The sequence below is a fragment of the Zingiber officinale genome, chromosome 7B (assembly GCF_018446385.1).
Source record: "Zingiber officinale cultivar Zhangliang chromosome 7B, Zo_v1.1, whole genome shotgun sequence".
Lineage (NCBI taxonomy): Eukaryota > Viridiplantae > Streptophyta > Magnoliopsida > Zingiberales > Zingiberaceae > Zingiber > Zingiber officinale.
In genome coordinates, this window is record NC_055999.1 from 22,825,973 (window position 1) to 22,842,127 (window position 16,155).

Sequence of the window (16,155 nt, forward strand, 5' to 3'; positions counted from 1 at the left end):
TAAAATGCCACTTAATATTTTTATAATCATAAAAGATGTTTTTTCTAGCAATTTATCGAACCAGGTAGATGAAGTTCCGGAATATTTAAATTACGCACCTAAGTTTGAAAATAACAAAATTCAATGTAGTTATTTTTCCTTTTACCCGTCTTACCGTTCCCAATCGATTGACAGATTTACTAATCGATTTAGAATGATTTTGGGGGCATGTAGCATTCCACCAATCGATTGGAAACGAGTTGAAAAAATCATTACTTGCAATATAGTGTGCCAAATTAATGTTTGAGGACATAAATGTATTAAGGAGACAGACGAATACAAAAGTTTGGGTTTGGAGTGATTCAAAGTTCTCTAGGTTCATCAATCACTTTCAGACTAAATTGGTTGATGGACATAGAGAATTATGAATCACTCCAAATCAAGACCAATATACTCGTCTAAGTTTCCTTAATACATCTATATCCTCAAATATCAATTTGAAAATTATATTGAGAGTAGTATTTTTTTAACTTGTTCTTGACATAAAAAATTATATTGAATGTTCATTATTTATTATAAGTGGTATGATGATGATATTCAGTAACCGACATCACAAATGACTTCCTAGGACTCTTCTTTATTGGATAATATCAAATTTTTAATTTTTTGAATAATGTAGGTCCATCAGCTATTTTTTTTCTTTTCCAAAAGTGACTAATGGACAATTCCGAATCACTTCAAACTAAGACCGATCTACTCGTCTAAGTCTTTTTAATTCATCCATGTCCTCAAATATCCATGTGATACACTATATGAGAAGAGTATTTTTTTTTAAACTCATTTTTGATCGAGTTACTGTTACCAATCGATTGGTGGAACATATTCACGGGCACAACACCATTCTGAATCAATTGCTACAATTGGTAGTAGTAACTCAATCAAAAACAAGTTAAAAAAATTACCATTCTAAATATAGTATGCAAAATTGATATTTGAGGGTATAAATGTATTAAGGAGACTTATACAAGTATAAAGGTCTTGGTTTGGGTTGATTCAGAGTTCTTTAGGTCCATCAACCACTTTTAGATAAAATCGGCTGATAGACCTAGAGAACTCTCTATTTTTTTTTTGAAATAGAATCATGTATCTTTAAATTACCCATCATCCCTACCACTTGTCTACTAAGCTCGGCCTCTCATCTGAGCTCGCTACCGTCATCCACTTGAGCTCTTGACACTGCCCACTCGAGCTTGTCATTGAAGCACGAGTTCAATCTTGCCCCTCGTCATAGCTTCTTGTCATTGACCACTAGAGCCTAGAGGTTGATGTCGCCACTTGCTAGAGCATGTCATCGCCCATCGCCCATCGCTAGAGATCATTTCGTCGCCCATCAGATCTCTTTGTTTTCACTATCTCAAGCTAGTCACCCATCATATATTTATATCAGCAAAAATCGAAAGGGCGCCCCTTTGCAAAATCTGAATCTTATCAGTATTTGTTTATGTTCATATTATTGATTGCAATTAGATTCTTACAAGTTAAATTTTTTTTTATCTTATATGTTAGATTGTATTATTTTTATGATGCTCTATGCCGAAAGTTTAATATTTCCTAGATCAACTGAATTCAAATAAATTGAAAAGAAGGCTTATAGATTTAAGGTTGAATATAAAATTATGATAGACAAAAACTAGCAGGACAATTTGAACATATCATTTCAAATAATCAATGATAATTTCAAAATGTATGTTTGTAAAAAAAAAAATAGTTTGTAGTTGTTGTTATGATATTGCTTTGGCTGTATTAAATTTAATTGAACTTTTTATTAGTGTTTCACTTCAGTATTATTTTCAATTTTAGAGAGTATTGTTTATACAATTCTAGAGAATTATAAGTAATACACTTTTAGATTTCACAAGGCATCATTTGTTGTAGCATCTACTGAACCGTAACTACTGTAACACAAATTTGAAGTTGTAGCAGTTACAAAATTATAGCTACTACAATGCGGTCTTGACTTGTTCAGTCACGTTGTAACAACTACGGTTCCATAACTACTACAACACTGGTTTGACATGTAGTAGCTACAAATTCGTAGCTACTAGAATGTGGTCTTAACTTGTTCAATCACATTATAGCAGCTATGGTTTCGTAGCTACTACAACATAGTGTTGACGTTGTAATAGCTATGAAAACATAGCTGCTACAACATGGACTACAATTGTTCAAACACATTATAGCAGCTACGATTCCGTAACTACTACAATGCATGTTTGATATCTCCTTGTTTGAATGATTCTGTCACATGTAGTAACTAAACAAATATAAACCCTCAACTAGTAAAATGTCTTTAACTCTTTTCCTGCTTGTATACTCTTGCATGTCTATCAATGAGCTATGCTATAACTCTGGAATTGATGTTTCAACTCCCCAAATTAAATTTCACCAACTACTCCATTGCATTTAATTGGCTTTAACTCTAGAATTGATGATATCACACAATTATAAAGATGACCTCCTAGGGTATGTTGACCCTTCACTTTCATATCATGGCGTAAGAAACTTTATAGATCATGGTGTGTTTGTCTTGCCGGAAACCAACCCTTTTTCGGGTCCAGATTCTTCGCTCTCCCTATCTCTGAACATCTTGACAGGGTCTTCACATCAATAGATCCTTAGATTGTCAGGTGATATTTTAACTCCGAGCAATCCCTTTTCCTTGTGTATTTGACAAAAAACTACAGAAATCACTCACATGAACTTACATCCTAATCTGCCAATATAAGTAGTGCCTTAGGTAGGATATTCAACTGCATCTAGTTTTGGCACAAGTAAAAACCTTGAAGTAATAGCAGGATCAAGCTGTGAGCGAGTTGAAGGTTGCCCTCCAAAGATTGGAAAAGACCTACGCCACACTTACCAAACTGAATAAGTGATAGAGGTTAATGTTGTTGGTGCAATTTCCAGTAGGTCAAGGTTGACCTAGTTGACCAAGCGTAAACCTTGGTCATGGTTTCGATGTTTGACAATACAGAAAGATATGTAGACATGGACAATGCAGTTGCAGTTGTCCATGCGGAGAGATACTGATCAGGGTCTGATCAGGGTGGATGAAGAAGAGTCAAGTAGGTCAAGGTTGACCGGATACTTGACTGGGAAGTCCTAACTGGGATGTTAGGCAGTTCGGAAAGTCCTGGTGAGGGAAGCCAGACAGTTGGGAAAGTCTTGGTGAGTGAAGCTAGGCATTCAGGAGAGTCCTGGTGAGTGAAGCCAGGCAGTCGGGAAATCCTGGTGAGTGAAGCCAGGTGAAAATCCTAGTGAGTGAAGCTAGGTGAAAGTGGAAGTCCTGGTGAGTGAAGCCAGGCAGTGGGAAAGTCCTGGTGAGTGAAGCTAGGCAGTTGGAAAAGTCCTGGTGAGTGAAGCCAGGCAGTTCAGAAAGTCCTAGTGAGTGAAGCTAGGCAGTATGGAAGTCCTGGTGAGTGAAGCCAGGCAAGGGGAATCCAGATGAGTCAAGGTTGACCAAACATCTGGTGAAAAGTCCAAGTATGGAGACTTGGCACGGGTAAAGTCCAAGTATGGAGACTTGGCACGGGTAAAAATCCAAGCAGGGAGCTTGGCACGGGAAAAGTCCAAGCAGGGAGCTTGGCACGGGAAAAGTCCAAGTATGGAAGCTTGGCATACGAAGTCGGAGAAGGCTCGGTAGCTCGTTCTCCGGACTGTGGTCGGAGAGGGCTCGATAGCTCGTTCTCAGGACCAAGTAGGGTTTAGGGCTGGGAGCTCTAGACCTGGATCGGTCTGGTGACCGATCCAGTGATATGCTGGGTTATCTGATCGGTCTGGTGACCGATCAGTAACCAAACAGAAGCATTCTGTTTCTTATCTGATCGGTCAGCAGACCGATCAGTGATCGATCAGCAGACCGATCAGTGATCGATCAGCAGACCGATCAGTGATCGATCAGCAGACCGATCAGTGATCGATCAGTAGCAGTATGCGAAGTTCCTGATCGGTCAGCAGACCGATCAGGAGACGGTCAGAAGGAGATCACCTTCGGGAGGGAAAGGTCCTGATCGGTCATGGGACCGATCAGGGAAGGACCTGATCGGTCCATGACCGATCAGGGAAGGGCCTGATCGGTCTTGTGACCGATCAGGACCCTTGTGGACCGATCAGGGAAGGGCCTGATCGGTCCACATCCTAGCCGTTGCGTAGCAACGGCTAGTTTCTTGTGTGTCTTCTTCGCAGGTTATAAAAGGGTTGAGGAGCTACTGTTCGAGGTTACTTCTTCCGTTTCTTTTCTTAGAACTTCTGTTCTGGTGCTCTAGAGCTTCTGCTCTTACCTACTATCAGAGCTTTGCTGAGCTCCTCGCTGCTGAAGCTTTGCGTGAGCTGCTGCTGGTGTGAGGTTGCTGCTTCTCCACTCCAGTCAACAAGAAAGGCAAGCAAGTGTTTCATATTGTCTTTTGCTTTCTTGTATCTGTTGTACTCCTTTCTTGTTGTTACAAGTATTGTAGCGAGGTTTCTCCACCCACAAGGAGTAGTTATTAGCCGGTTCTCCGGGGACTCATCCACCGACGGATTGGTAGGCTTCGTCCACCTAACGGACACGCAGAGGAGTAGGAGTATCATCTCCGAACCTCGTTACATCGACGCGTTGAGGTTTGATCTTCTTGTTTTCGTTTCTTGTGTTTATTTCCGTTGCGCTAACACGTTTTGTAGAAAGAAACGACGATTTGGGGTCGGCTATTCACACCCCCTCTCTAGCCTCCGTACGAAGGATCCTGACAAGTGGTATCAGAGCGAGGTTGCTCTTCGTCGGATTAACACCCGGGGGAGCACAAGCTAGAGAATGGATCGACTCGGAGAAGACATCACGATTCCACCCTTCTACGAGTGCTGCGACTTCGCGTATTGGAAGGTAAGAATGAAGTATTTTCTTATGACTAACCTAGCAAATTGTAATTGTGTACAAGTAGGTTTTATTCCTCCGGTGGATAGAAAGGGAGAACTTCTCAAGAAAAAGAAGTGGACGAAAGAACAAATCCACCAATTCACAATCAACGATGAGGTAACGAAAATCCTTGAATTTTCATTACCTAGTGATATCTTGTGTAAGATAGGTGGATACAGCAATGCCAAGGAGTTGTGGAACAACTTGGCTAAGTTCCATGAGGAGAGCTCCAATTCAAGTCATGAAGAGGAGTCAAGTGAGCCAAGTAGCTCACATCATGGAGGTAAGGAATTAGAAGTTGAGGGCTACTCAACATCTATGGAAGAGGAGGAGGAGAGTTCTTCTTCAAGATTGGAGCAAGAAGAAGAAACCTCTACTTCCGGAAGGGATGAAGAAGAAAGCATACAACCATCCTCAACCCTAGGTAACTCAAGCAATTTACCTTCAAGTAAATTACATATAATGTGCTTTGAGTGTAGGGAATTTGGGCATTACAAGAGTAAATGTCCAAAGAGGATTAGGAAGACTCCACCGGCGCCAAAGGTCAAGAAATCCGGAGTCCCGATACGCAAGGGTAAGGAGCACGTGGTGTGCTTCCAATGCAAGCGAAGGGGACACTATAGGAGCCAATGTCCGAGGGGGAGGCAATCTCACAAGGACAAGAGACCGAGCACATCGATAGGGGGAGCTAAGGCAAACCCTAAGGTAACCTTTAAGGCACATTCTTGCAATTTGAATAAGACACATGTTAATAGTAGTTTTGTTGCAATTGTCAATAAAGATAGGCATGACAACAATAGAAATCGATACATGTGCTTAGGTGCCAAACATGTTAGCCTAGGTAAGGACAATTCTAGAAATGCTAACCCTAGAATTACCTCATCTAAGGTTAAGGAAAACCTAGGTAGAAATCCCAAATCATCTAGACATATGCCTAGGAATACCTCAAAGACAAATGACAAGTTAAAACTTGAGGTATTAGAAAAGGAGAATCAAGTCTTGAGATCAAGACTTGACTCTTTAGAAAAGACCCTTAAGAACTTGGAGAAGTCATCTCTAGAGTTTAAGGGTCAAAAACCAATGTCCAAGGACAAGAAAGGTTTGTGTCACAAACCTAAGTCCCAAATGGTCAAGCCCACTTATCACAATGTTCCATTCGATTATGGAACAAAATCTAGGGCTAGGAAGACCATCACCAAGGTCACAAGGGGAGTCACCTCTAGGGTTGATCTTGATGAGTCCCAAATGACCAAGGCTTCAAAGCCTAGGAGGGTCATTAGAAGGGTTGCTAGGGAAGTCATCTCTAGTGAATACTTAGTGAACCCAATGAGCTCCAATAGGTATTGGGTTCCTAGGAGCGTGATTTCATCATGCTAGATGAGTTAGGGTGTGCCAACCTTACTTGAATAGGTAGTTAACCTAATCATGGCAAAAGGTGGCACTTTAGGAATTTTCAAGGTGCAATCAAGCCTTGAAAATGAAAGTGAATATTATTCCTAAGGTGATTAGAATGTGCCAACCACATTTGAGGAATTTTCTAGAATCAATCTAGTTGGCACATAGTGATCTAAAAGTCTTGAGGATATGATTTTAGGTCTATTACACTTAGGAATATAGAAATTATGGCAAAATGGTCAAAATTATCAAAAATGGCAACTAAGGCTAGAATTAGGTATTTTCTATACCTTTATGTGCTATTTGCCATATATTGTTTGCCATATGCCATGTCATGACATCATGTTTATTTTATGATCATTTAAAATGTCATGATAATGCTTAGGTTATTTATATGTCATGTTTTATTTAAGTTTCATACTTTATGCCATGACATTATGACATTGGCACATGTTATTATGTATGATATCATTTTATGCCATGTCATCATTTCTTGCATTTATTATCAATGAAATTGATTTAAGGTTAAAAACACAATTTGATATGGAGATCAAATTGATGTTTAGAAAATGCATGAGACCTTAGCCTAAGATAACCTAAACCCATATCTCACATCAAAATTGACTTGGATGTGTTTGATACACCTTAGATGTGTGTGAGATATTAGGATGATGAGTTAGGAACAAGGTGCATAGTTCTTGTACCTAGATGAGTCTAATTCTAATTTGGGGATCATAGGGAAAGCTTGTGTACAAGTCATGTACATTTAGCCCTAAGATTGTGGTCCTAAATTAAATGGTTTAAAATCATTTTATAATTGATTTGAAAAACCTTGATGAAGCTTTTCTAGTAATAGCCTTCATCATTGAGAAAGTTGATACAAAGTTGAGTTAAACTTGAACTATCTCAAAGTTTTTCGAACTTTGTATCAAGATTTGAAAATGGAAGTTATTTTCATCGAAAATTATTTTCCATGATAGTATATGTTATGAGGAATGTATCCTCAAAATTTTATAATTTTTGAAATTTTCTGTGATTTTCTAGAGGTTTCTGAATTTCGGGAGAAGAAAATTTCAGAAATCAGAAATCAGAGGTTGTGGACCGATCAGGAGGTTCCCTGATCGGTCCAGGTCTGTGTGGATCGGTCACTGGACCGATCCAGAGGAAGCCTGATCGGTCCAGTGACCGATCAGGGCGTGCCAACTTGCTGAATTTCGACTGTTTGTCTGAAATTGCAGCTGTGGAAGTTGGTGTTTTGGATTTCTAAAGGTTTGGAACTCTCCAAGACATTGTTGGTGCAATGGTCAAGGGGGAGTTGACCTTTAGGGGGAGTTTTACCTATTAGTCAAGGGGGAGTTGACTTTTAGGGGGAGTTTTTACTCCTAAAGACTTGAGTGATATGGGATTATCACTAAGTTGATTGTTGAATTTAGTATCAAGGGGGAAATTAAGGGTTTCAAATGAAAGGTATGCGACTTTCATTAGGGAGAAACTCTTGACCTTGATTCACTCCTTTTGATGTGTGTCAAAAAGGAGAAGAATGTCTAGAGAATGTTCAAGGAAGAACATTGGAGTTAGTGGGAGAGTTTGTTGATCACGACGAGTGAAGTTGTGAACAACGATAACTTACTCTTCAGGGGGAGAGTTTGTTGATGTGTGTCAATAGGGGGAGAATGAAGGGTTTAAGTTAGGCCTTCATTATCTAAGAAGGAGGTTGCCTTCTTAGAAGGAGAATGTAAGGTTGTAACTTATGTTTCATTACCTAGTGGCATGAAGAAAGTTGAGGCTATTGGATTAGCCTAACTTAAAGGTATTGTCAAACATCAAAAAGGGGGAGATTGTTGGTGTAATTTCCAGTAGGTCAAGGTTGACCTAGTTAACCAAGCGTAAACCTTGGTCATGGTTTCGATGTTTGACAATACAGAAAGATATGTAGACATGGACAATGCAGTTGCAGTTGTCCATGCGGAGAGATACTGATCAGGGTCTGATCAGGGTGGATGAAGAAGAGTCAAGTAGGTCAAGGTTGACCGGATACTTGACTGGGAAGTCCTAACTGGGATGTTAGGCAGTTCGGAAAGTCCTGGTGAGGGAAGCCAGGCAGTTGGGAAAGTCCTGGTGAGTGAAGCCAGGCATTCAGGAGAGTCCTGGTGAGTGAAGCCAGGCAGTCGGGAAATCCTGGTGAGTGAAGCTAGGTGAAAATCCTAGTGAGTAAAGCTAGGTGAAAGTGGAAGTCCTGGTGAGTGAAGCCAGGCAGTGGGAAAGTCCTGGTGAGTGAAGCCAGACAGTTGGAAAAGTCCTGGTGAGTGAAGCCAGGCAGTTCGGAAAGTCCTAGTGAGTGAAGTTAGGCAGTATGGAAGTCCTGGTGAGTGAAGCCAGGCAAGGGGAATCCAGATGAGTCAAGGTTGACCAAACATCTGGTGAAAAGTCCAAGTATGGAGACTTGGCACGGGTAAAGTCCAAGTATGGAGACTTGGCACGGGTAAAAATCCAAGCAGGGAGCTTGGCACGGGAAAAGTCCAAGCAGGGAGCTTGGCACGGGAAAAGTCCAAGTATGGAAGCTTGGCATACAAAGTCGGAGAGGGCTCGGTAGCTCGTTCTCCGGACTGTGGTCGGAGAGGGCTCGGTAGCTCGTTCTCAGGACCAAGTAGGGTTTAGGGCTGGGAGCTCTAGACCTGGATCGGTCTGGTGACCGATCCAGTGATACGCTGGGTTATCTGATCGGTCTGGTGACCGATCAGTAACCAAACAGAAGCATTTTGTTTCTTATCTGATCGGTCAGCAGACCGATCAGTGATCGATCAGTAGCAGTATGCGAAGTTCCTGATCGGTCAGCAGACCGATCAGGAGACGGTCAGAAGGAGATCACCTTCGGGAGGGAAAGGTCCTGATCGGTCATGGGACCGATCAGGGAAGGACCTGATCGGTCCATGACCGATCAGGGAAGGGCCTGATCGGTCTTGTGACCGATCAGGACCCTTGTGGACCGATCAGGGAAGGGCCTGATCGGTCCACATCCTAGCCGTTGCGTAGCAACGGCTAGTTTCTTGTGTGTCTTCTTCGCAGGTTATAAAAGGGTTGAGGAGCTACTGTTCGAGGTTACTTCTTCCGTTTCTTTTCTTAGAACTTCTGTTCTGGTGCTCTAGAGCTTCTGCTCTTACCTGCTATCAGAGCTTTGCTGAGCTCCCCGCTGTTGAAGCTTTGCGTGAGCTTCTCGACTGGATTCTCGTCAGCTGCTGCTGGTGTGAGGTTGCTGCTTCTCCACTCCAGTCAACAAGAAAGGCAAGCAAGTGTTTCATATTGTCTTTTGCTTTCTTGTATCTGTTGTACTCCTTTCTTGTTGTTACAAGTATTGTGGCGAGGTTTCTCCACCCACAAGGAGTAGTTATTAGCCGGTTCTCCGGGGACTCATCCACCGACGGATTGGTAGGCTTCGTCCACCTTACGGACACACCGAGGAGTAGGAGTATCATCTCCGAACCTCGTTACATCGACACGTTGAGGTTTGATCTTCTTGTTTTCGTTTCTTGTGTTTATTTCCGCTGCGCTAACACGTTTTGTAGAAAGAAACGACGATTTGGGGTCGGCTATTCACACCCCCTCTCTAGCCTCCGTACGAAGGATCCTAACAAGTGGTATCAGAGCGAGGTTGCTCTTCGTCGGATTAACACTCGGGGGAGCACAAGCTAGAGAATGGATCGACTCGAAGAAGACATCACGATTCCACCCTTCTACGAGTGCTGCGACTTCGCGTATTGGAAGGTAAGAATGAAGTATTTTCTTATGACTAACCTACCAAATTGAAATTGTGTACAAGTAGATTTTATTCCTCCGGTGGATAGAAAGGGAGAACTTCTCAAGAAAAAGAAGTGGACGAAAGAACAAATCCACCAATTCACAATCAACGATGAGGTAACGAAAATCCTTGAATTTTCATTACCTAGTGATATCTTGTGTAAGATAGGTGGATAAAGCAATGCCAAGGAGTTGTGGAACAACTTGGCTAAGTTCCATGAGGAGAGCTCCAATTCAAGTCATGAAGAGGAGTCAAGTGAGCCAAGTAGCTCACATCATGGAGGTAAGGAATTAGAAGTTGAGGGCTACTCAACATCTATGGAAGAGGAGGAGGAGAGTTCTTCTTCAAGATTGGAGCAAGAAGAAGAAACCTCTACTTCCGGAAGGGATGAAGAAGAAAGCATACAACCATCCTCAACCCTAGGTAACTCAAGCAATTTACCTTCAAGTAAATTACATATAATGTGCTTTGAGTGTAGGGAATTTGGGCATTACAAGAGTAAATGTCCAAAGAGGATTAGGAAGACTCCACCGGCGCCAAAGGTCAAGAAATCCGGAGTCCCGATACGCAAGGGTAAGGAGCACGTGGTGTGCTTCCAATGCAAGCGAAGGGGACACTATAGGAGCCAATGTCCGAGGGGGAGGCAATCTCACAAGGACAAGAGACCGAGCACATCGATAGGGGGAGCTAAGGCAAACCCTAAGGTAACCTTTAAGGCACATTCTTGCAATTTGAATAAGACACATGTTAATAGTAGTTTTGTTGCAATTGTCAATAAAGATAGGCATGACAACAATAGAAATCGATACATGTGCTTAGGTGCCAAACATGTTAGCCTAGGTAAGGACAATTCTAGAAATGCTAACCCTAGAATTACCTCATCTAAGGTTAAGGAAAATCTAGGTAGAAATCCCAAATCATCTAGACATATGCCTAGGAATACCTCAAAGACAAATGACAAGTTAAAACTTGAGGTATTAGAAAAGGAGAATCAAGTCTTGAGATCAAGATTTGACTCTTTAGAAAAGACCCTTAATAACTTGGAGAAGTCATCTCTAGAGTTTAAGGGTCAAAAACCAATGTCCAAGGACAAGAAAGGTTTGGGTCACAAACCTAAGTCCCAAATGGTCAAGCCCACTTATCACAATGTTCCATTCGATTATGGAACAAAATCTAGGGCTAGGAAGACCATCACCAAGGTCACAAGGGGAGTCACCTCTAGGGTTGATCTTGATGAGTCCCAAATGACCAAGGCTTCAAAGCCTAGGAGGGTCATTAGAAGGGTTGCTAGGGAAGTCATCCCTAGTGAATACTTAGTGAACCTAATGAGCTCCAATAGGTATTGGGTTCCTAGGAGCGTGATTTCATCACGCTAGATGAGTTAGGGTGTGCCAACCTTACTTGAATAGGTAGTTAACCTAATCATAGCAAAAGGTGGCACTTTAGGAATTTTCAAGGTGCAATCAAGCCTTGAAAATGAAAGTGAATATTATTCCTAAGGTGATTAGAATGTGCCAACCACATTTGAGGAATTTTCTAGAATCAATCTAGTTGGCACATAGTGATCTAAAAGTCTTGAGGATATGATTTTAGGTCTATTACACTTAGGAATATAGAAATTATGGCAAAATGGTCAAAATTATCAAAAATGGCAACTAAGGCTAGAATTAGGTATTTTCTATACCTTTATGTGCTATTTGCCATATATTGTTTGCCATATGCCATGTCATGACATCATGTTTATTTTATGATCATTTAAAATGTCATGATAATGCTTAGGTTATTTATATGTCATGTTTTATTTAAGTTTCATACTTTATGTCATGACATCATGACATTGGCACATGTTATTATGTATGATATCATTTTATGCCATGTCATCATTTCTTGCATTTATTATCAATGAAATTGATTTAAGGTTAAAAACACAATTTGATATGGAGATCAAATTGATGTTTAGAAAATGCATGAGACCTTAGCCTAAGATACTTCCTTGTAAGGTAACAAACAATAATACCCATAACTTGGCGTAAATATTCAACAAATGTATGCATACATACCCCAATAGACCAAAAGACACGCTAAAAGTGACCATCATGTGTAGATCTTACATGCACCATTGTCTGATTATCTAATTCTCTAGTAAATTCATATAGATTAATGTATAATTCAGCATAATCCCCATCTGCATTAATCATTGCTTGAAGTTTACCTCTCAATGCTTTCTAATATGATATTGTCACTTCAAATCTTTTTTTAAATGTCTATTATAATCATTATTCGAATGTACTTCTCACTAATCATGACTTGTTCTTGAATCTCACCAGCAACCCAAGAATTAGTGCACTTTTGTGGTCTCTACTTTTCCTCATAGATAATGAGCATGTCTGTAATTTATCAAACATAGTGATCCAAAAATTTGTAGGCCCTCTAGTAACAATTCTCCAAGCATAATGTTGAACCTTACAAATAGATTTCATTTTATAACTTCCTTTTGCTTTGTGTATGATCTCAAAGTTTTTATATATCACATAGTCTTCTAGAACTTTGATGAGTGTGTTTATATCATTTTGCATACGTTTTGTGTCATTGCATGGACATATTTTGCATAAACATCTCATTTATATTTGTTTTCATTACTTTACTTTTTTGATTATATTTTTGTTGATAGGATGTGAAAATGGAGCCAACTTGGAGCATAAAACCCTTAGAATGTGGAGTTAGAGCATAGAACATGCTCTGGTCGTGTCCCATGACGTGGGCATGTTTCTACGACCGAATTTAATGAAGAATAGAGCAAAAACAAAGCAAATAACACTCAACACGGGCTGGTCGTGCCTCATCCCTGGCTTCCTACTGATCCAAACATGGCTCGGTCATGCCTAAGCTCCAATATCCTGCCAAGGCCGATACATCCCGATCGTGCCTCCTAGGCACAATCGTGCCTCATCCCCAAGTTCATCATTGTTTCGAACACGGGTCATACGGGAAGAAAAAGATGTTTAAAAGATCATCATATTGAAGCTTAAATCTATGATGAGTTTTTCGGCCCGCGAAAACCGCTTTTTCGAGTCGTGGAAACCTCGAAACCCCCGCCACATAGATCCGTGTGAAGAAAAATGAAAAACAAAATACGAGTACGAGTTTACAAACTCTAGATCTACACTAGATAAGAGCGTTACCCTCGATGCGATGCCCTTCGCTATCTCGCTAGTCCAACGGTTTGCCGGATCTCGAGATTGTCAAAGTAGACAACCCTCTAGAAGTATCCACATGAACACAAGAAGGAGATCACCAAACTAAAGTGTGCTAGCACCTTAGTAGGGTTCGGCAAGATGAGGAGAGGAAGAGCAAGAAGAGAGAGCACTAGGAGGAAGAAGATGTGAATGAATACCATTGAATGAAAAATTCATTCTTTCCCATCAAAAGTGGCCGGCCACATTCATGGAGTTGTAACCCCCATTTTTGCATTAAGTGTGGCCATTAAAGAGATTTGTAACCTCCATGAGGTGGCACACACATGTGCTAAACATGATGATGTGACACCTCATCATTGGCCACTTAATGCCAAGTCACAAATGATGTGGCATAAAGTCAAGTCAAACTTGACTCTTCCTCTTCCTCTCAAGTCAAGTCAAACTTGACTTAATCTCTCTCATGGTTGATCTAATCCAACCATTTAATTCAAGCCAATTTAATATAATGAATCTAATTCATTTAATTAAATTGATTCAATGAGTCATAATCTAAATTAGACTCATTGAACACATGAATCAACTTGAGTCCAACTCAATTAGCCCAATTAGGATTACTCTTAATCCAATTTGATTCATCACATGAATCTAATCCTCTTGGTTCATCATATGAACCTAATCTCCATCTAATTGTCCTTAGTGTGTGATCCTATAGGTTCTTGTAACGTTGGCAATGCCTCTAAACCTATTTAGGAGCATAAGTAATGAGCGGTATCTAGCAACACATCATTACTACCCAAGTTACAAGAATGTTGAGATCCAACTTCACCTTGTGACTACTAATTGTGACTCCTCACAATATATGACAAGTGTACTTCTATCCTAGACATCTAGATTGATCAATGTGAGGCATAGACCGTGTCATCCTCTGACCAATCTAAATCTAGAATTCCAAGTAGACTCACTAAATCAAATGAGCTTAATATCTCATATTGACTCATTTGGGCATGGTCATGCACTTCGTGGTCTCACTCTATCAAGAATCTCGATGTCGCTCCCATCATATAGGAGGGATAGATCCCATCTACATTACTCACATCCCTCTACATAATTCGTTACATACCCAGTAATCGCCTTTATAGTCCACCCAGTTACGGGTGACGTTTGACGAAACCAAAGTACATAACTCCTTATGTAGGGATCCATGGTGACTTCAGGTCTAGGACTAGTAGTCATACTAATAGCTACATGAGAAAGTATATGACACTCATATAACGATCCATGATACTTTCTCATGGTGGGTCATTCAGTATACATTCTCCAATGCATACCCATGTGTCAACTTGATATCTCTATATCCATGACTTGTGAGATCAAGTCATCGAGTTGACCTACATGCTAGTCTTATTGCATTAACATTGTCCCTGAATGTTAATACTCGACTAGGAATGATTAAGAGTAGTGTTCCCTATATCATCTCACTATCGGTTCAACTAACCGATTGATATAGGTGAGAACCTTCTACTCAAGGACGCTATTATACTTAGTTTATTTGGCACCGATACAAGTAAGTATAATAATCAAAACAGATGCCTTTATTTATATATAAGAATATGATACAATAAGTCCATAATACAATCATCAAATGATTGGCTCTAGGGCTCTAACTAATAATCTCCCACTAGCACTAGTGTCAATCAGTGTAGGCTCTAAGCCTCAATGACCTAGTGTGACCATCATGCTTCCTCTGTGCCAAAGCCTTGGTCAAGGGATCTGCGATGTTAGCCTCTGTAGGTACTCTGCATATCTTCACATCTCCTCTCTCGATAATCTCTCGAATGAGATGGAAGCGTCGTAGTATGTGTTTGGTCCGCTGGTGTGAGCGAGGTTTCTTCGCCTGTGCTATAGCTCCATTGTTGTCACAATAGAGCTCAATAGGATCAGCGATACTGGGAACCACTCCAAGTTCAGTGATGAACTTGTGGATCTAAACTGCCTCCTTTGCTGCCTCCGATGCAGCAATGTACTCGGCCTCTGTCGTAGAACCAGCTATTGTGTCCTGCTTCGAACTCTTTCAGCTCATAGCACCACCATTAATACAAAATACGAACCCTGACTGCGATCGATAATCATCCCGGTCGGTATGAAAGCTAGCATCACTGTAACCCTTTACAGCTAGCTCGTCATTGCCTCCATATATCAAGAAATATTCTTTAGTCCTTCTTAAGTACTTAAGAATATTCTTGACCGCTATCTAGTGACTTTTACCTGGATCAGACTGGTGTCTACTCATCATGCTCAAAGCATACGAGACATCAGGTCGAGTACATAGCATGGCGTACATGATAGATCCTATGGCTGAGGCATAAGGGATCTGATCCATGCGGTCTCTCTCCTCTCTAGAAGAGGGACCTTGAGTCTTCGAAAGACTCACACCATGTGACATCGGCAGAAATCCCTTCTTGGAGTTCTGCATGGCAAACCGAAGGAGTACCTTGTCAATATATGTACTCTGACTTAGGCCAAGCAATCTCTTAGATCTATCTCTATAGATCTGTATCCCTAGAATGCGGGATGCCTCACCTAAGTCCTTCATTGAGAAGCAACTCCCTAGCCAGGTCTTGACAGACTGAAGCAAAGGGATATCCTTCCCAATGAGTAGTATGTCATCCACATACAATATGAGGAAGACAACTATATCCCCTACAACCTTCTTGTAGACACAAGGTTCATCTTCGTTCTTGATGAAACCAAACTGTTTGATTGCATCATCGAATCGAAGATTCCAGCTCCGAGAAGCTTGCTTTAGTCCATAAATGGAGCTTGCATACTCTGCTAGT

At 40.8% G+C, this 16,155-nt stretch overlaps 1 pseudogene; it reads right to left on the bottom strand.

Annotated features, from left to right (window-relative positions):
- Positions 1-16,155, bottom strand: part of LOC122004244 — a 61,532-nt pseudogene that overhangs the window by 3,506 nt on the left and 41,871 nt on the right.